This window comes from Vulpes lagopus, chromosome 2 (genome assembly GCF_018345385.1).
Source record: "Vulpes lagopus strain Blue_001 chromosome 2, ASM1834538v1, whole genome shotgun sequence".
NCBI lineage: Eukaryota > Metazoa > Chordata > Mammalia > Carnivora > Canidae > Vulpes > Vulpes lagopus.
The window spans coordinates 126,058,248-126,078,530 of record NC_054825.1 but is presented as its reverse complement, the minus strand read 5'-3'; the positions used below and the strand labels follow the sequence as shown (position 1 = coordinate 126,078,530).

Sequence of the window (20,283 nt, the reverse complement as noted above, 5' to 3'; positions counted from 1 at the left end):
AATTCTGAAACCACACACATCCGACTATAGCAATGTAGCTCTTGGAGCTTTCAAAAGCTTCCCTAAAAATTCTTGTAAGTTAAAATAAGTGCAGCCATCCTTCCTCACAATGGTCCTTCCTGAAGAATCCCTTCCGATTACGGGTGCTGCCTTTGGGAGACCACATGGCACTTAACCTGGACCCGACTCAGACGCAACAGGTAAATCCTCTCCGCGCTGACGGCCTGGAAGCCACACACAAAGACTTCCCACGCGACAACTCCCTCTTTCACTGAAGGCTTTCCCAGCCTAGCATACAAAGCTAATTGTCACAGGGGTTACACATTATAGCTAAATCATCCCATAATTACGAGCTCTCTAGTGGGACTTGGTGAGAGAGGATCAGTCCTAACACATATATTTTTAAGAGTAAAAAAAAAAAAAAATTCCACAACGTTAAACCGCTAAAACATTTAACCATTGTTTCTGCTTAATGAAAACATTATTCTCTGTTCAGGACTCCTATTCTTCACCTAGGCCGTTTGGAAAGGCTGACACCACATGCAGATACGCTTCTGTACCAATGAACAGCAGTGGGAAAACCAAAGTTTCAAAATGCAGCCCCTTTTTCACCGAATGGTAATATGTTCTAGCATCAGCAGCCCCAACACGAACGGAAGGTCATTTGATAACAAGTGTTTCTACGATGCAAGGCCTGCCCAACCAGCTATGCCAACAGCTGTTACAGGGGCTGCTAATATTCTCCCCCGAAGCCCTCCGGCCGCGCGTGGGAACTTGCTTGGACTGTAAAGCCTCGAGGGCGGCCGCGCTTACGGCCAAGGGCAGCTGTCCACTCCACTCCTGCAAGGTCCTCGGTCGTCCACAGCGGCCCCCGAGCCTCTCCAGAGGAAACCACGAGGTCAAGGGACGCTTTCACGCAATGTATTCGGGGCTGAAGCGGCCGACGAGGGGCCCCGGGGTGCACGCGGGGGGCGAACTGCAGGCGGGACGCGCCACCGCCTCCCGGGCCGTGACCACGCGCATCTCACGCGCGCACTCGGCTCGTCCCCAGGCCCGGCCTTAGGACGACACAGGGGGGCGCAGAGCTGAGCCCGCCCGCGTGGGTGCCAGCGGCGCGGCTCCGGGCACCGCGCTCCGGGGGCCGCGCTCCAGGGGCCACGCTCTGGGCACCGCGCTCTGGGGGCCGCGCTCCGGGCACCGCGCTCCGGGCACCGCGCTCCGGGCACATCGCTCCAGCGGGCCGCGCTCCGGGCACCGCGCTCCAGGCACCGCGCTCCAAGGGCCGCGCTCCGGGCACCGCGCTCTGGAGGCCGCGCTCCGGGCACCGCGCTCCGGGCACCGCGCTCCAGGGGCCGCGCTCCGGGCACCGCGCTCAGGGCTCCGCGCTCCGGACTCCGCGCTCCGGGGACCGACTGCCCGCAGCCGCCGGGCTCCGCCGGGGACGAGGCCGCGGACGCCCTCGCGGAGCGCGCCGACCCGGGGCCGAGACAAAGGAGGGTGTAGTCGGGGCCGCGGCGGGCTCCGGGCTCCCCCACCCCCGCCCCCCGTGGGCCGGGGTCCCACGCCAGCGGCGGACCCGCTTTGCGCCCCAAACTTCGGGCGACCGCGCTCACCCCAGCTCCGGCGGCCGCGGCGGGGGCGCGGGAAGGAGCGACCCCCCTGCCCGCCCGCCCGCCCGCCTCCCCCCTGCCCTGCCCTGCCCTGCCCTCACCTGTGCGGGGCGCGCGGCCGCGGGGTTCCGGCGGGCTCCCTCCCGGGACGGTCAGCGCGGGAGCAGTCGGGGCGTCGGGCGCCTCGGGAGGCGGGCGGGGGCGGGGCGGGGCGGGGGGGGGGCGTCCGCAGGAATCTCGGAGCCGCCGGCTCCCTCCCGCCCCGGCGCGGCCACCGCGGCCCGATGAGTCAGACGAGGGGGCGGCCGGCGGGGGCGGCGGGGACGGTGGGGGGGAGGGGAAGGGGGCCGGGGACGGGGTCCAGGGGGGAGGGCGTCCGGGTCCGGGGTCCGGGGGGGGGCGGGGGTCCGGGGTCCGGGCTCGGGGTCCGGGGGCGGTGACCCGGGCGCCCTACCTGGGCGGGGTGGGGGTGGGGGGTGCGCCACGGAGCGCGGGCGCCTGTGCCCTGGAGGTCAGCGGCCGCGGGGTCGTCGCCGCCCGCGAGGAAGACAAAAGGGCCCCGGGGGCTGCGGGGAAAAGTTTTCCGCGCGGCTCCAGCCGGACCCGGCGAAGCACCCGCCCGAGCGCCGGCGGGGCGGGGGCGGGGGCGGGGGCGGGGGCGGGCTTCCAGGAGCGTCACCGCGCGCTGGGGACCCGGGTCCGGCCGGTGTCGCCGCCGCGCGGCCCCCGCCGCCGCCCCCCTGCCCCCCCGCCCCGGGGCGCCCCCTCCCCGCCCCTCCCCGCCCCTCCCGGGCCCCGCAGCCCCCCCCGTCCCCGGTTCCACTCGCGGCTCCGGGACGGCCGCGGGCAGAGCCTGGCGGTGGGGACGGAGGAGCCGCGCGGAAGCGCCTCTCGGGGCCGGAGGCCGCGCGACACGGACACACCCACCCGAGGGCGCGCAGCCGCCTGCGCCGGGCCGGGGTCCCGAGCCGAGGAGCTGCAGGGCGCCCCCGCGACCCCCGCCTCCCGGGAGCCGACGCCGGGCCCACGCCCCTCGGACCCGCCTCGGCCGCCGCGTAGGGGAGGGGAGGGGAAGGGAGGGGAGGGGAGGGGAAGGGAGGGGAGGGGAGGGGGCGAGGGGGAGAGAGAAGGGGCGGGGAGCGGAGGGGAGAGGCGGGGAGGGGAAGGGAGGGGGCGAGGGGGAGAGAGAAGGGGTGGGGAGCGGAGGGGAGAGGCGGGGAGGGGAAGGGATGGGACGAGGAGGGAGGGTACGGGGGGGGGGAGAGGGCGGGGAGCGGAGGGGAGGGGCGAAGAGGGGAGGGGAGGGGCGAAGAGGGGAGGCGATGGGAGGAGGACTGGAGGGTACAGGAAAGGGAGGGGGCGGGAGGGGAGGGAGAAGGGGCGTGGAGGGGAGGGGCGGGGAGAGAAGGGGGCGGAGACGGGAGGGGTGGGGCGGGGAAGGAGGGGAGGGGACGGGAGGGGAGGGGCGGGGCGGGGAAGAAGGGGAGGGGGCGGGAGGGTACAGGGAGGGGAGGGGGCAGGAGGAGGGGAGAAGGGGCGGGGAGCGGAGGGGAGGGGCGAAAAGGGGAGGCGATGGGACGGGGAGTGGAGGGTACAGGAAAGGGAGGGGGAGGGGGCGTGGAGTGGAGGGGCGGGGAGAGAAGGGGACGGACGGACGGGGGCGGAGACGGAAGGGGAGGGGTGGGGGCGGGGGAGGGGCGGGGAAGGGGGAGGGGCGCGTAGGGGAAGGAGGGGCAAGGGAGGGAGGGGCAAGGGAGGGAGGGGCGGGGGCCCCCTGGCGGGCTGCTCGGGCGCTGCGGGGGCTGAGCGGAGCCCGGTCTACACCAAGGGAGCCGGCAGTGGGGGTCCGCCCGGAAGGAGCCCCGAGAGAGTGGGAGTGGGGGCGGGGGTGGGGGGTCGCGGGGAACCCTGGCGGCAGCCACGTGCGGTCGCGCGGCAGAGGCGGGCTGTAGCCTGACCACGTGGGGCCACCGCAATGATAAATAAAGTCTCGTCTACACCCGCGGATTCCCAGTCGGGCCGCGACGCTGACGCGTGCCGAGCGCATCAGGCCCGCGAGGAGGGGGCTACACCCGCGGGCCTCCCGAGTGTACCTGGGGTGATGGGCCCTCGGGTGACAGGTGCTCGTGTCCTGGGGACAGGAAGGCGGGGGGGTGGGGGATGCCGTGCAAGGCCGCACATTGTGGAATTCGGACACGACCCGGCAATGAGGACACACCGTGGAAATGGGTTTCCTGGGGTTCAGTCCTCCTGCCTTAACTAGGAGAATTTGGAGATTAGGCATTTTTAGTAAAAAAAAAAAAAAAAATCTCACCATCAAAATGTTAAAAAAAAACACTAAACTAAAAAAAAGCGGGGAGGTAGGTGAAGAAATAAGTCACACTAATACACCATCTGTGGTCCTATTTTTACCCCCCCTGTATCTAGTACTGGTTAGGCCACCGCCACTTGCCTAGTTCTCTTGGTTTCCGGACACTCCACTGAGGACTGTGATTCCACTGGGACTTTCCTCTAGTTGTAGCTCTCTATATTTATAAAACCACATTTTTCTATAAAGCTCCGGAGAGGAGCCATCGTCTGGTAATGTTCACTAGGTTTCCAGAGAATAACAGGTTCCCACTGTCCATAGAGATCATCAGATCTGACATTGCCTCTAATACAAGTGGGGAGACATTTAAAATGGCCATCTCACCACCCTACAGGTCGATGAGTGAGCCTTTCTCAAAGAGCATGTGACAAGGGCCATGAAAGAACAAATAATCCCATTCTATGTTGATGGTCCCTCATTTCTGAAGTTAGATTTCAGTGATTCCAGCAACAAGGAGCAGCAGCAGAAAGGGACCATGTGAGACCACCCAAAGGGAATTATTTACATTTCCTTTAAAAATACTTACTATTTTTAAAGCTGAACTTAAAAAAAATTAAAAAATAAAAATACTTTTTGTCTCAGAAAAGACCAAGGTAAGATGTCCTATAAATAGAGGACTGTCTGCAATCCAGCAGACCAAGCAACTCCCAGGATATTCGTCATAAATTCTTTCCTGGCATTGAGTGCTGAAGGCAAGCCCGGGTTAATTATTTAATCTTTGTTAATGGCCAGTGTCTGTCCATCTGAAAAAAGCCCAGTGAGGATAACACCACTGGTAATGGATTTTGAATTTAGCTCCAAATCTGCTTTTGAAATAGCAGTTGGGGCCTCTCACCGCCAGCCTGCACTGCACTTCACACACACCATCCTTGCCCCGTCCTTACGAGATTGGTGAACTGGCACTAGAACAAGCCCATCTTATGAGAGCATCCTGAGAAGACAGCACGCATCTCTGTGGTTCAAGCTCACCTACCTACAAACACTACTGGCAGAGGAACTTTGAACCTCAATTCATTCCTTAAGTAGGAACAAAGGACCTATTTCAAAGTGTTTCTGTGCAAATCGAATGGGACGACACATATAAGATACTTCTCCCCCATGACATAGATTGGCAATACATATTGAAACACGCACACATCCCAAACTTGCTTTAAAGTAAAAAAAAAAAAAAAAAAAAAAAAGATTCTTCCTTTAGAATCAAGAAATAACTTGAGAAAAAAATTTGAAATATGAAGATCTAAATTTTCGCTCCTGGTATCTATAAATGTAAGCCCAATGGGTGGCAACACATTTTTAGCAAATTCGCTTTGGAAATACACATTGGAATAAAAAGAATAAGTATGTTAAGTAGATCATGTAACAAGGCTAAGGGAAGGCCTCTCACAAAGTAAGTTTCTGTGTGATTACGCCCATGTTCATTTGCCATAAATGTAGCCCATAGCATCTCCAGACCTGAGAAGAGGTCGTCAACCAAAAACTAAAAAAATATCTTCCATGGAAAACAAATGCAATTGCTTGCTAGATTTTTATCTGAATTGCTTGCTCCAGCTGTGAAATAGATTGATAGTCTTAAGGCCCCAAGATGTCTCTGCTGGAAGCCATGATTGCTGTTTCAAAATAAGGGGTAAAAAAGGACAAAGTCAATTAAAGAAAATGAGTTATGTGATTTTATCTTTAAAATTTGAAATGAGGTAGGGACACCCGGGTGGCTCAGGGGTTGAGCGGCTGCCTTCGGCTCAGGGCATGACCCCAGGGTCCTGGGATCGAGTCCCACATCCGGCTCCCTGCATAGAGCCTGCTTCTCCCTCTGCCTGTGTCTCTGCTTCTCTCTCTCTCTCTCTCTGTGTCTATCATGAATAAATACATAAATAAATAAATCTTAAAAACATGAACCTCAATTTTTAAAGAGTAAAATAAAATTTGGAACTAGGTAGAAGGAATACAGGGGAAAGGAAAATAGAAATACATTTATAAGTAAATTTGTAATGTCATTTTATTTCCCTGTGATTCTGAATAGCATTCAGCCACATTTTTAATATTTCTTTCTCATTATGTGAAATTGACTAATAGTCCAGTATATTTAGCAGCAGAAAGATGTTGCTAATTTCCTTTCATTAAACATGCAAGTGAGAGTACTAACCCTTCTCAAATAGAGGTTTTATAACTTTGCAGCTGATACTACTACCTAACTATTTTATAAATTCTGTATTAACCTCCTTATTTGATGAGACACCTGATGATTAGATTACTTTTACCCCAGGAGCACTAGCAGTATACCTTCTAAAAATACAAAGCGGGGGCGGGGGGGATACCTGGTTTTCTTCTAACGCCCCAATTCTTTCCTCTGAACAGCTTCGTAGTTATAGGTGCGGAGGATCGCTTCATGGCCACTGGCAGTCCAGGAAGTACTTTCTCAGAAAGTTCCTGACTCTTTTGTTACCAGAATCTACCCACAAAAGATAATTAGGCATTTGACCCAAGTAATGGAGAAGGGGGTGACGGAGGCACCTGCTCCACTGTCCGTGGTACTGAACCGGAGGGCGGCCGGGCCTGGCTGCTCCAAGTGTGGTCTGGGGACGGAAACCTTCCACAGCCATGTTGTTGGAAGAGCAGGATCTCAGGCTTCAGCCCCAACCCACGGGGTCAGACTCTGCAGTTATAACATCCTCGAGTGATTACTCAGCGTGTTACAATTTGAGAAGTTGTCCTGCCCAAGGACACCGTTTACTTGCTTTTATCCCAGCTCGTTTCAGTCTCTCCCGGAGGTGCACCCGCATGCCTCAGCGCAGCTGCTTTACTTGGTGATGGTGGTGCGGTGTTAGAGGGATAGCAAAGGCTCTCGAATCAGACAACTGGTTTCCGCATCTCAAACTGGTTTTCACATCTCCTCACCCATAAAGTGTCAATGGTTACGATATGTCCCTATAATGCCGTTTCAAGGATCCAATGAGAATAAACAGCATTTGCAAAGCTCTTAGCCTGGCATGTGTCCAATGTTCAACAAGCACCTCAACCACCTTGTGAGCGCTACATCCTTTACCAAAGAGGGGGTGCCCTTTCGGCGTCACGCTCTTGGGCACGGTGAATATATATTGTAAAACAGTTTAGTCTTTAATTTCTGCTCAATTGGGGCACCTGGGCGGCTCAGTTGGGTAAGCAATCAACTCTTGATTTTTGGCCCAGGTCATGATCTCAGAGAGTTGTGAGATCAAGCCCTGTGTCCGGCTCCACACTGGGCATGGAATCTGCTTAAGATTCTCTTTCCCTCTCCCTCTGTCCTTTCCCTCTCTCTTTTCCTAATAAATAAATAAATAATAATAATTTCTGCTCAGTCAAATCACATTAAAATTAGTTAATAAAATAAGATTTTAATACCCTGCAAATCCTCTTCCAGCGTGCTGTTTCTCCACCCATAATTATGCTCTAGAGCAAAGAAGATTAAGTTCTTCCTTGACAATTTTATGAGATCTGTTTTTATTAAATTAGAGTAAGATGATTTGGTATTTTGAATTCTAATATGTTTACAAATACCTAGATGCCTTAATTTTACTACCAACAAAAATCTGTACACATGTAAGGCTGATTTGGTAAATAGTAACCATTTGCACTTATGTATATAGTCTCTCATAAAGCCACAATGTTGGTAAAATAGAATGTGGTTTAAATCGTGCTATTTAGGAGCCCTGGGAATACCCTTTCACATGCTTATTTCAAAACATGAGGAAATGTTGACATATTCATTTTTCAAAAGAAATGTCAAGCCTGATCATCTGTTCTATTACAATAGTCATTTAATGAGTTTTGACACTTGGGACCATTGCTTACTGTGCCGCTTCTAATCTGGAAACACCTGTTTCTAAGCAGGAATGAGCTATAATGAACTTAAGCAGGCCAAATTCTCTTGAAGACACTGTATTCATTTTTTTAAAAATTATTGGAAAAATAACTTTTGAGTTCTTTAAATACCAGTCCTTTCAGCTCATGTTTCCATCTATGAACACAGGTTCAGTGCCTATCTCAGGGTCGTGCAACTAGACAGCACCAGAGGCATGACGAGAACCCGTGTCTTTTTATCCCTCGTTCAGGGCTTATTCAACATTCACTCACATGATTCATGTTAAGCTGCTTTGAAGTCCCAGGTGGTTATTTGAGAGATTTTAGCCTATCCCCAAAAGTAGATGCATTTCCCCCAGCCCTACCACACCTCCACATCTAAGGAAACAGACTTGTAATAAAATACGAGTAGAAATTCAGTTTTAGATTGTTCTTTTTTTTTTTTTTTAATTCAGAAAGCACTCACATAATGCCTAGGACATTATATTCAGTTAGGGCCATACAAAAAGGATATATTTTCTGTGGTCTGGTGTGTTTGGGCACTTTCATAAGCATATGATCACAATATGAAAAGTGCCCTAACAGGGGTACAAAATGATGATATAAAGTAGGGGTTGTCAGAAATCCTTTGGGGAGCTATAGTTCAAAGGAGGTTTCAAAGACATGGGGATACAAGATTTGGGTCTGAAGAGACGAGGAGGCTTCAAAGGGCGGACACAGGGGACTGAATTCAAAGAGGTAGAACTGTGTGTGCAATTTCCACAGGAGAAAACACGGTGGCACATTCAGAGGAGTGTAGGTAAGGCCAGCACGGGAGGGGCGTGGAAATAAGCCAGAGCTGTAAAGGGGAATTTGGACAGATAGACAGGGACCAGCTCACAGAGGGGCTTCCACTCCAGGTTAAGGAGTTTAGGTTTAGTCCTGGAGAAATTAGGGAACATCGGAATATCCCTTCGACAGAAGGGGTAGAGGTTTTGTGGAAGGGGTGAGAAACTCAGAAGCAGGCAGGCAAAAATGGTATAATGTTTATAACAGCCCAGGTAAGGGGAGATGGTGGACTGCACCAGGACGTTGGGAGTAACGATGAGTTGGAGAAATTCAGAAAAATACGTATTTCTGTTCACTGGTATTCAGTGAGCGGAGCATTGCACTGCCTTTTCTATTTTTTTTCTGCTAAATAAGAAATGAAGACTAAGGGTTCATTGTCTGTTTTCACTACAGTCTAATTCTGTGTCCTCAAAAACATCTGATTTATTTAAGAGTTTTATTTATTTATTTATTTATTTATTTATTTATTTATGAGTTAAAAATCAGATATATACTTAAAAGCAATGGATTGCGGTCTTGTCCATAGGAACAGAAGTATCACAGCAAACCTTCAGAGATACTTAGGAGATAGGCACAATTCTAAGCATTTTATATGTGTTAATTCTTCACGAGAGTCTTCGAGAGTGAGTACTAAATTCCCACCCCATCCCCCATATGCTGAATTACCTGAGAGCCCCGGAGGCTCCCGCGGCTCACACAAGTGAGTGAGGAGAGGAACCAGCTAGAGACACGCAGGCTGCTACGGGAGGCTGCGTTCTCAGGAACTGTTAGCCGTGGGCCCCCTGGGTGGCTCGGTGGTGGAGCGCCTGCCTTCAGCACCGGGCGTGACCCTGGAGACCCGGGATCGATGCATGGAGCCTGCTTCTCCCTCTGCCTGTCTCTTTCTCTCTCTCTCTCTCTCTCTCTCTCTCTCTCTCTCATAAATACATAAAATCTTTTAAAAAAAAAAAAAAAGAAGAAGAAGAAGAAGAACTCTTAGCCTCCTCCCAGTGAAACCAGGAGAGCATCTCTGTGCTCCTCCATGGGAGACCAGTCAGGTCACCGTATGCTCATGCAGTGGAAAATCACGGAGCCCTAAACAGAAAAGGCCCATCCCTAGGGATATGCATGGACGCCAGAGAGGTACTAGCAAGTGCGAAAAGCAGGTGTATAAGATCTTGTACAGCGTGACCCCATCTGTGTTAAAGTGTGAGCACGGGTGCGTATAGGGTGGGAGCACAGAGGGACACGTACCGACTACCAACGGAGACCACCAGTGAGCGCGAGGCTGAATCATTCCAATTTTTATTTCATACAAGCAATTCTGTTCCTTCCATTTTTTTCTAACAACCGTGTATTAATTTTATAATAATATTCTTAAAATAACGATATCATTAAGAATGCGGACCTGGCAACAGACAGATCCTACTGATAAATGGCCGATTTAGGAAGCTCCTGTGCGTATTTTCAGACTTTTCTTTGAACCTGGCATATACCCGCACAACAACGAATTTAAACACCAGGTTTCACCTTATAATTCATTAACTAAAATACAGAATTTTTATAATCCTTACTGGAGATGTGGAATCTGAATTAAAACCTTCCTGAAAGAAAGTTCTATGGAATCTTCTGGCAAGGGCAACCAATCTGCCGTTTCATTGTCTTTCCATCTTTTCAGTGTATGAAAGAATAATTCACTTCAAAATGAGGGAAAAGGCAAGGTCATATTGGCTTGATTCTTTGAGATCTTGCTAGCAGGAGCATTATCTGATTAAACTCTTCTGCCTCTATGGGAGAGCACAACTTTTTTCCATAAATGGATTAGATTAGAGACTTTCAGATGATGTAAAAAATAAAAAGTGACACGTTATTGCCATTAGAGAAATTAGCCTTGTTAACTAGCCTGGAGTCCAACATAGCATTCCTTTTTCCAACTGACAAAATAAGTCCTCATTCCTCAAATTCATGTCAAATCAAGCTTTTTTCTTTTCCTGCCAGCTTCCTCATTAACTATTTTAGACAAAAGTTGACGTGTGCCAACCAAAAAAATCCGAGAGCAACGCGTTTACGATGTTTACCCAACTGCGCTCATGAACGATGCTCTTCTACGACGTCTTATCAAGCGTGCGGTGCTCCTGTAGATTCTCGCTCACGGACCAATCCGTCGCCCGCTAGAGGTTTCGAGGTTACTTTTTCAACCTTGAGAGAAAAGATAGACCCCGGAGTGTTGGTGCTCAGAGTCTAACTTGCCCAGGACCTGACAACCTACCCGCATTGGGGCGGGGACGAGGCCACAGGTCTCCCGTCTGGCTCCTCAGCCCCCTCCTGTGCGAGAATACGGTCTTCTGGGAAGTGGTTACAGGGGAAGAGGGATCGGTGTGCAAGGGGCTCCTGCAAACCCAGAGGCTAACAAAGGCCGGCTTACCGGACCTGCAATTTTGCTGGGCAGCAGAGGAAATATTTTTATTTTTTATTGAAATGTAAAGATGACCGGTGAGAAAATTTTTAAGATCACAGGGACTTGTAAAGACAAAACACAGTCCAGCAAAGAAGTCATGAATCTCCATCTAATGATCCGACGTAGGCTCCTGGCTCATGGCACAGTAAGTATAAAGGTAAAAATCCACTTTCCTCAGCCAAGCGAATATTTTGATGAAATTGTTTGTGAATCCCTTGCAAAATTAGATGCTCAGCAACCTTGGGATGAGTCGCTCGGGTTTGAGAGCATATGAAATATGAATTATTTAGGGCAAACCAGTGAGTATTTGATCGTCTGCTTAGTTCCTCCCTGCAGTTCCATGGGCAAGGGAACCTCCCAGAGCCGGAAAGGGCAAAGGATTGACAGCAGAGCGCTTTGTGATGAACTCCACCCTCAGGAGAATAAAAGAAGAAAACCAAGAAGGCTGGCGGGGCCTCTGGTGCCATCCGTGGGAAGGTCAGAAACTATAAACTGTGGTAACAGCGGTTTGATCTTTTATTCGGCGTATTTCTCACGAGCCCCTACCGCTCACGTGCACCAGGTGCTGTTCTGGGCCCAGTGGCTCTGCCATTAATGACTCGGACCCCGCAGGGGCAGGAGGTCATTAGAGAACAGCAAAGGGAGGTGATAGGTGCCCTGCGGACCTCAAGCAGGGGAGGCTGAGGCGCAGCTGGAGCAGGAGAGCCGATTAAGGTAGAGGCATCAGTACAGGCCTCCTTGGCAGTGGACGTTTGAGGTGACTATTCCAATGGGGTGAGGCACGGCGGCAGGAGTACATGCCGCAGTCGCAGGCCAGCGGATGCAAAGACGCTCTGTGGTGCAATGTCCTGGGCATGCGTGGGGCCCCCAGAAGGCCAGGGTGGCCGGCAGATGAGGGGCCAAAGGTGAACCATGAGGGACCAGAGAGGAGGAGTGTGGGCCGGGCATGCAGGGCCTTGGGGGGCTCAAGCTCCCGTTGCAAACCCCATCATTTTAAGTCGTACCCTCATTTCCTGCGACGAGCACAATGACAGAATCCTGTGTTTTAGGGGCATGTGGCTGTCCCCAGGGGTGGAGCATGTGACTCTTGATCTCGGGGTCATAAGCTCAAGCCCCACGTGGGGTGCAGAACCCACTCGAAAATAAATACAAGAAAAATTAAAAAGCAGAACCTGCGATCTTATTTCTGGGCACCTATTTCAAACTATTGAAATACGGAGGTTCCTAACCTGGATAAATAAAACAAAACTAGATGTGTAGGTGCTTAGGTTCTAGAAGGCTCCTGTCCTCCCCGGAGTTTGAGCAAGGGCACCTGCCCAGAAAAAGCCAGTTCCCGTGAAGGAGTGGAGGGTCGGCCCTGCGAAGGCTGCCCAGACCCGCTGAGCAAACAGGCCAGAGAAGAGCAGTGGGTCGGGCGCTCGGCTCCCCTCGCTGGAGCCCGCGCCGCAGTAGGGCATCTCAGGGTGAAGGCGTGTGGGCCGAGGGCCTTGAACGCCGAGCCAACGGGTGTCAGGAGAGAGGCCGCGCATCTGTCCAACACATCCCCACTTGCTTGGCCCACAGAAACCTGAGGACGTGGGCACCCCAGCTATCATGTCCGCAGAGAAGCTGGGAAGGCAAGCAGTGCGGGCACCCAGAGGGCAGGCCGGGGGCGGTGGGGGCGAGGGGTGCGGGTGGGAGGAAGTGGGTGCGGGCGGGAGGAAACGGGTGCAGGTGGGAGGATGTGGGGTGCAGATGGGAGGAAATGGGTACAGGAGCCAGGGGGAAGGAACCTGCAGTTACCTGAGGAAGCCTCGGGGTCGAGTGCCCCTGGGGCCCAGGGCAGCACTGACCCGTCCTTGGAAGTCACAGAAGGCGGGCTCTCAGAAGTCCTGGTCACCAAGAAAGCCAAGACTTGGCAGGACCCTGTGAAGCATCCAGACCTCAGGGGGTGGCGTCGCCCCCGGGGCCTTCCAGGGCCAGAGCCGGGCACCCCTTGATCAAAGCAGACAGGAGGGGACACGGGAAGAGGAGCAGCGTCCCCACTTCCTCCAGCCTCACAGCTCTGAAGGAGGGCCGGTCTGCCAGCCTCGGGCCGAGGCTCCCCGAGCAGAACAGCTCCCCGAGGTCGCAGACTGGGATCAGGGCGCCGTCTCCCTGAGGCTCGCTGGGATAGGGACCCACGCCGCAGGATGTTGGAGGCCCAGGCCCAGCAGTAGGTCTCGAGGTCGGCAACATCCCGCTGCCTTCAGCGGCCCCATCCACGTGCAGCGCCACCGTCCTGCTGCCCTGGCGCTGGTGCTGGCGCTGGGGCAACAGGTGCTCCGGCCGCAGGTGCAGGTAAGGGCAGCCCGGACAGAGGCCTGGTGGTGACCAGAGGCAGAGCGAAGTCTCATGGGTGGAAAAGTCAGCGAAGAGGGTCCCCTTCAAAGCCCTTGCATTGGGAGTCACACCGGAGTTTTAAGCTGTGGTGCGGATGGCCGTCTGCCGAGCTGGTTCTCACGGGCTTTTACTCCTAAGGCCTTAATATCTTTATTCATTAGCGCAGCTTCTTAAAAAAAAAAAATAGCTCCTTGACTGGAATTGACTACCCCCCCCTCCTTTTTCCTTCATAAAACCTCCAGATTAATTCCTAATGAAGTAATTTTCTTGCCTAAAAACTTCAATGGCTGCTTCTTGCAATAAGAGAAATGCAAACCTACTGAGCGCGTCGCCGCCCGGTTTGGTTCCAAGCTCCCGGGCCTGGTCTCTAAGTGTCTAAGCACCGACAGACAGACGGCCCCCTCCCAGCAGCCCGCCTCTCACCCCCGGAGAGGACAGTACCCTCCGCTATGCCCCCTTTCTTTCCAGGGCCCCTGCTCATCCGTGGAGCTAGGCACCTGCCTCCGCCCTGACCCCTTGGGGACAGGATGGCAGGTGCCTGCTGCTCCATGGGAGGGGGCTCAGCAGGCAGGTGCTTTGTGCTGCCCCGGAGCCAGCCCCAGGTGGGGGGTTCGGGGCACACGGTCGCCTTCCCCACCCCAGGGAGAAGGTCTGGGCTTTCAGTGAAATGAAGTCTCTTCTAAGCCAAAAGGGCTGTTTGAAGAAGATTCTGAGAGCTATTGATAAGGCATCCCCGAAATTGCATTCTATACCGGATTCAAAATAAAATTACCTCAAAACCCTACAAGTACATTAAAAAAAAATCAATAACAATAATCACAGAAGTAATCAAATTCCATTACAATCTCCAAAAAGTTGTTTTTTTTCCAGAAGTTTCCTAAAATTACTGAGATGACTCCATTCTAGAAAAATCAGGTTTTTTTCCTAATAGTTTTGAATCAAGGCCTCCTAATATAGTCTGAATTTTCTAGGTTCACCAGCTATGCTCTTATCAAAATAGGGTCAACATTTTCTTTTACACACTATAGATAAAGTCACTGATAATTTTATGATATTTTAAGAATATTTGTTATAGCTGCTTTTCAAGAAAGCTATTTGCCTTCTTACTTCTTACCCAAAATAGCTAAAATGTATTAAAATATTGAGTTTCATATGAAACTTACTATATATTGAATATTGGGTTGACTTTCTTATTTTTGTTTCTTTTAACGATAGAGTCTCACTTTTTAAGCTCTCATTAAAGAAACGAACGTGTACATTCCCAATATTCTGGAAGTCTGTCAAGACAATATGGTGTTTCATATTGTTAAAAGAGAAATCCTTGAATAAGCAAAAACATGCAATGTTTTGGAGAGCCTCTAAAGTGAGTTTTAAAGTGATTAACTTTAATCATAAATGTGATGGTAAGATATTAAAATAAATCCTCCAATTCTTAGTTAAAATTAATTGAAAATGATGGTTAACGCACAGGTTGCTCAGCAATTACATTTTCATGTTTTCACATTAATTTTCCAAGGCTGCTGCTCAGTTTATTCGTGGTAGCCAAAAAACATCTCATGATAAACCTGAACTATTTTGTTTTCTGGGATTTGTAAGCAACATCTTGCGGGGTTGGGGGGAGATTCTAAATTTCTGGTCCTTAGCCATTTTTTTTCTTGGTTATTATATTTTAGATACAACGTCATTTGAGAACCTGGTGAAAGCTACAGCTCCTCATCCCAGAAAAAGCCTACTGCCGTCACGTCCACAAGTCTTCCCTATGCTCGTAGAGAAATTCACCCTTGGCCTGTGATCCTTTTGGACCATCCAGTTATTCGTAAGCCTGGAGTTAGGAATGCCTGTCCGCAAACCAGGTCAATGTTTCATGTTTGGTCAAGAGTCACGTCTGTGGTTTGGGTTTGTAGGAACTTTATTTCTCTGCCAAGTTTAGTCTGTTGATAGAATAACAAGAATAGTTTATGAATATCTGAAATTTATTGAGCTGAATTTGCAAATACGCCTGGGTGTGGAAAGCACATAATCACACATTTCAACATTTCACTCAGTTACCGGAGCTAAAGAACGTAGAGAAGATAGCAGAATGTCATCTTTTGCCCATTTATTTTCTGGAAGGCTTTCCAGGAGCATGTTTCAAGGTGTCTAACAAGGGCTGCTGTGGACACCACTCACGGTGCACAATCCCAAGACGCCCTCCCGGTCTTTGCCCACAAACAGGTGAAAGCCGGCTGCACGGCCACCAGGCCTCTAACACGTGTGCCCAGGAGCGTGCTGCCCGGGAGTAGCCTCACTCACCTGTAGATAATCAAGACGTTATTGGAATATTTACTCAGCATGGGCTTCAACCACTGAGAGTGCGCTGCATTTAATTTTCAGCCAGATTTTATTCCACTTCCCACTCAACAAATTTCTGTAGCTTCTTTTTTCTTTTCTTTTCTTTTTTTTTTTTTTTTTTTTGAATCACTGTAGCTTCTTAAGTGCAAGAAAACAACAAACAGACCATGGAAACCTGAATCGAAAACAAAAAGTGGGGGCTCCTGGGCGGCTCAGGCAGTTGAGCATCCGACCCTTGGTGTCGGCTCAGGTCGTGATCTCGGGGTCGCCAGGCTTCGCGCTCAAGTGGGGCGTCTGCTTGAGACTCTCTTCCTCTACCTCTGCCCCTCCCTCTATCTAAAAATAAATAAATAAATAAGTAAAACCAGGTCTTCCTACTGCATCTTTACTTAAAAGTTGTTAATGTCTGACCATTTCGCATTGTCCGTAGAGGAGCCGCACATGTGGATTAGCTGCAGGATCCTGATGTCGTGTGTTGCGTGAAAGCAGCAAAGTGACCGACCGACCGTGTTGGTTATCATCATGCGGCCCCCTGGCTTGCTTGCTTGACAGCAAACGGCCAAACAATAAATACACATTAACGCTGAGAGTTTGTGCGACCTAATGTCAATAGGGATCAATCATTGGAGGCACCGAAAAACCTTATGCGGCCCAAATATATTAAAAACGTCTTAATGCTCCCGACATCGTATTTTGCTTCCAGACAGATTTCACTAAACGACGATGCGCCTTGTCCAGCGGTCTGACTGCAGCAGGGGAATCAAACATCATCGGGGTTTGGGGGGGGATGGTTCAAGAAGAGACAATTAGAAGCAGAATAACCTACTTCATCATAAAGGACACCAGATGGCTGCCTACAACAGCAGAAAACCTTACACCAAAGTGTTTGGGGAAAAAAAGTCTCAAATGATATAAACAGAAATATGATCAGAATATCAAATTGGACCAGACTTATTTAGTATTTTCCTCCTTTAGCATTTCCAGAAAATTCTCATGGAATTAAAACACAAGATTTTTGAGTAAAATCCATTCTGATATTACTTTAACCGTTTTTGTGTTCACTTAACTGATTAGTGTTTGTGGTAGGCCAAGGAACAGCTCCCCGAAGATGTCCATGCCCCAAACATCCAGAAATGGTGAATATGTCACATCACAATGAGGAATTAAGTCGTCAGTGGAATTAAGGTTGCTAATCCGTTGACCTTGACGGTGGTGGGGAGATAATCCGGGACTCTCCAGGTGGGCGTTATCACTGGAATCCCTGTGAGTGGAAGAGAAGGCTGCAGAGTCAGACTCAGGGAGAAATGTGAAATTGCCAGGCTGTGGCTCTGAAGTCGGAAGAAAGGGACTACAAAGCCAAGATATGCCAGGAAAGGCAGGGAAGCTGATTTTCCTCTAGAGCCTCTGGAAGGAACCGGCCCTGACAAGACGCTGACTCCAGCCCGGGGAGACTCACTTTGGACTTTTGGCCTCTTTTTTTTTTTTCTTTTTTAAAGTAGGCTCCATGCTGAGTGTGGAGCCCGATGCAGGGCTTGAACATACGACCCTGAGATCAAGACCTGAGCTGAAATCAAGAGTCAGACGCTCAATTGACTCACCTGCCCAGGGGCCTCCCCAACCTCCAGGATTCTCAGAATAAACCTGTGTTGTTTAAACTTCCAAAATGGCAGCAGTGGAAAACAAATACAGAATTACTGAGCCACCTCTGCATCGCAGACGGGTGCATGTGGAGGTAGGAATCATGGACCCTCAGTAAGTGTGGTGCAGGATGAGATTGCATGCACTGGGTATCTCCTCTGCATACCATGTAGTGAGTTCCAGGGGACATTTTCACAATATTAAGAATCCTCTGACTTTTGAGGGGCTACGTGAGGAGGATAAACTTGATCATGTAAACTGAGAAAAATCAACTTAGAAACTTATATAGAATATTTGAAATGGAAAGATCAACACTTTGGGACACCCGGGGGGCTCAGTGGTTGAGGGTCTGCCTTCAGCTCAGGTCATGACCCCGGGGTCCTGGAATCAAGTCCCACATCAGGCTCCCTGCAGGGAGCCTGCTTCTCCCTCTGCCTGTGAGTCTGCCTCATTCTGTGTGTCTCCTGAATAAATAAATAAAATCTTTAAAAAAGAAAGGAAGAAAGAAAGAAAGAAAGAAAGACCAACATCTTCCATTGAATCAGAGCTGATGTCTGCACTACTGACGTTCTTTCTCCTACACCCGACCACCTGTTACGGAGGGTAACAGTGGGAATTAATTCTTAGAAATCCTGTTTTTTTGAAAGAAGAGATTGGAAAGGAGAAAGGGGGATTGTGGATCTAAGATTTAGGGTTTGTACTCTGTGCAAGCGGCAGGTGGTGGATGCTGATAGCACCGAAGACTAACGTGTGGTCTGCCTGAGGCCGGCCTCGGGCCTGCGCTGGCAGTGGTCTGCATCTGAAGGTCTGGGTAAGGCTGGATTACAGCCTAGTCAGGACTAGATAGCGGAGTCCTAACATTTTATGCAAACCCTCACGAGTACAGACACGGCCTGAGGTGCACTTAGGAAGCGGCTGGAAACCAGTCAGGTACACAGCCCGCCACCGGATCCCGGAGTGAGCCGCAGATCCCCCATCTCGCGTGGAGGGCCCGAGATCCTGACCAGCAGGGAAGTGCTGGGTGCACTGGGTCCCCTCAACGCCGCCTCATTTGTAGCAATGAACCTTCCTCCCGGTGCAGAGAACCACAGACTCCTCGAAGGCGGGGCGGGGGCGGGTGTCTGGGCACAACACAGACGGGCACGGGAGCGAGCAGGTGCTCCCACAGCTCGGAGGAGAACCACAGAGCTTTCAGGGGCTCTGAGCAGCGTGCTAGACGACGGGTCCGCCAGCTTCGGAGGCCCGCACACTGCGTGGGTGCTGCAGCCGCTGAGGGAGCATCGTCCCCCCAGCAGGGCGACTGCTGCATTTTCAGGCAGGAAGGGACGCCACACGCGATGAGCGCTCACGTCAGACTACGGGAGGGCACCCGGGTGAGGTGCCCGCACATGACCAGGACCCCGTGTCGAAGATGCTGCTTCCGCTTACCCGGGTGACCCTCTACACTTGGCAATGGGGTCCCTTCCTCATTTTTTAGAATGGAAATTCCCCGGAGACCGGCCTGGCACTGGCTTGGACCCCCGGCCGCAAGGCCACACGGGACCGAACTCAGGCAGCGGGACTGGCCACTTGGCCTCCAAGCCGCTCCCGGGCCCAGCCGTCTGACCTCACTGGCCTCGCCCGTGACCTGGATACCAGAAGGTCCCCCCCTACATGTTTACAGATGGTGAGAGACACAACACAGGTAACATGCTTCATGCGTGATTTCAGCAAGGGGCAGCTGCCGTCTTCACAGCTGGCCGCAGCTGCCACCGGCGCGGAGCATGGACCTGATGGCGCTGATTGAGGAGACCTCAGGTGATGGGCGCCTGGGCGGCTCAGGCCGTCGAGCAGCCAACCCTGGTCTCAGGGCCGTGGGATCGAGCCGGGTGTCTGCTTGAGGGTCTCTCCCTCTCCCCTGCCCCCTGTTTACACACACATTCTGTCTCTCAAATAAATAAATAAATAAATAAATAAACAAACAAACAAACAAATAAATAAGTAAAATCTTAAAAACGAAGAGAACACCTCAGGTTTGATGATGCTGGTTGAGGGATGTGATGAGTCAATAATCACGTATCCAACTCGCTTGCGTCCCTAACGTGTGGCAGAAGGAGCCCATGGTTAGCAGGACATGGGCGGTGCTCCACCAGGAAGGGGGCGTCAGGAGTTGTCTCCCTGGTGGCGACTGGCCAGAACTGAGCCCTCACACTCCCGGGTGTGCTCATCGTGGTGGTGGGGCACGCGGGTCGGGGAGCAGCTCGGTCCCGAGCAGGGCTGGACTCCTCAGCCGTGGCTCCGCCGTGCTTTCCCTTTCTGGAACGTCCCTAACCACAGGGAGAGAGAAATCACAACCCTGGCCCTGTTTCCATTCACCCTGGGGCGTGACAAATGCTGCTAATCGACTGCCTGCCGAGCACTTGGCCCATCTTTGGGGACAGGAAAGCCAGCTTGAGGGGCACCTGGGGGGTCAGCGGTGGAGCGTGTGCTGCAGCCCAGGGCATGACCCCGGGGTCCCAGGATTGAGTCCCCCATCGGGCTCCCTGCATGGAGCCTGCTTCTCCCTCTGCCTGTGTCTCTGCCTCTCTCTCTCTCTCTCTCTCTCTGTGAGTCTCGTGAATAAATAAATAAAATCTTAAAAAAATAAAAAATAAAAGAAGGAGGACAGCCACCTTGAGAACAGTGGCAGCTGGGAGCCTGGGCCTGACCCTTTGCTACTGTCAGGCCTTGGCGCATCCCCTGCAACTCGGAGACAAAGGCAGTTGGTGCTGCCACACGCTTTTGCAAATATTATGACTGTTTTGAATCAAACGGATTGATTGGGAAGTGCACGGTGCATGGTGAGCGTGCACACCACGGCTCTGCTGTAACAGGTCCGCCTACTGTCAGGGGCCTGG

General features: G+C 51.8%; 1 protein-coding gene and 1 long non-coding RNA gene across 12 annotated transcripts in view; both read right to left on the bottom strand.

Annotated features, from left to right (window-relative positions):
• Window positions 1–1,830, bottom strand: part of TMEM200A (transmembrane protein 200A) — a 58,142-nt gene extending 56,312 nt beyond the window's left edge. For 8 of the 11 annotated variants that reach the window (XR_005986288.1, XR_005986286.1, XR_005986284.1 and 5 more), the window contains exon 1: window positions 1,712–1,830. The gene's annotated coding sequence lies outside the window, so the exon portion shown is untranslated. The remainder of the gene's footprint in view (window positions 1–1,711) is intronic. The other 3 variants (XM_041745939.1, XM_041745940.1, XM_041745941.1) reach the window with 2 other exon arrangements.
• A 14,075-nt stretch (window positions 1,831–15,905) lies between these two features.
• LOC121481656 lies at window positions 15,906–19,682 on the bottom strand. The gene is made up of 2 exons (XR_005985334.1): window positions 19,415–19,682; window positions 15,906–17,030 (listed from the first exon to the last, which is right to left on the bottom strand). It is a non-coding gene; the product is annotated as an uncharacterized LOC121481656 (long non-coding RNA).
• Between the last annotated feature and the right edge of the window lie 601 nt (window positions 19,683–20,283).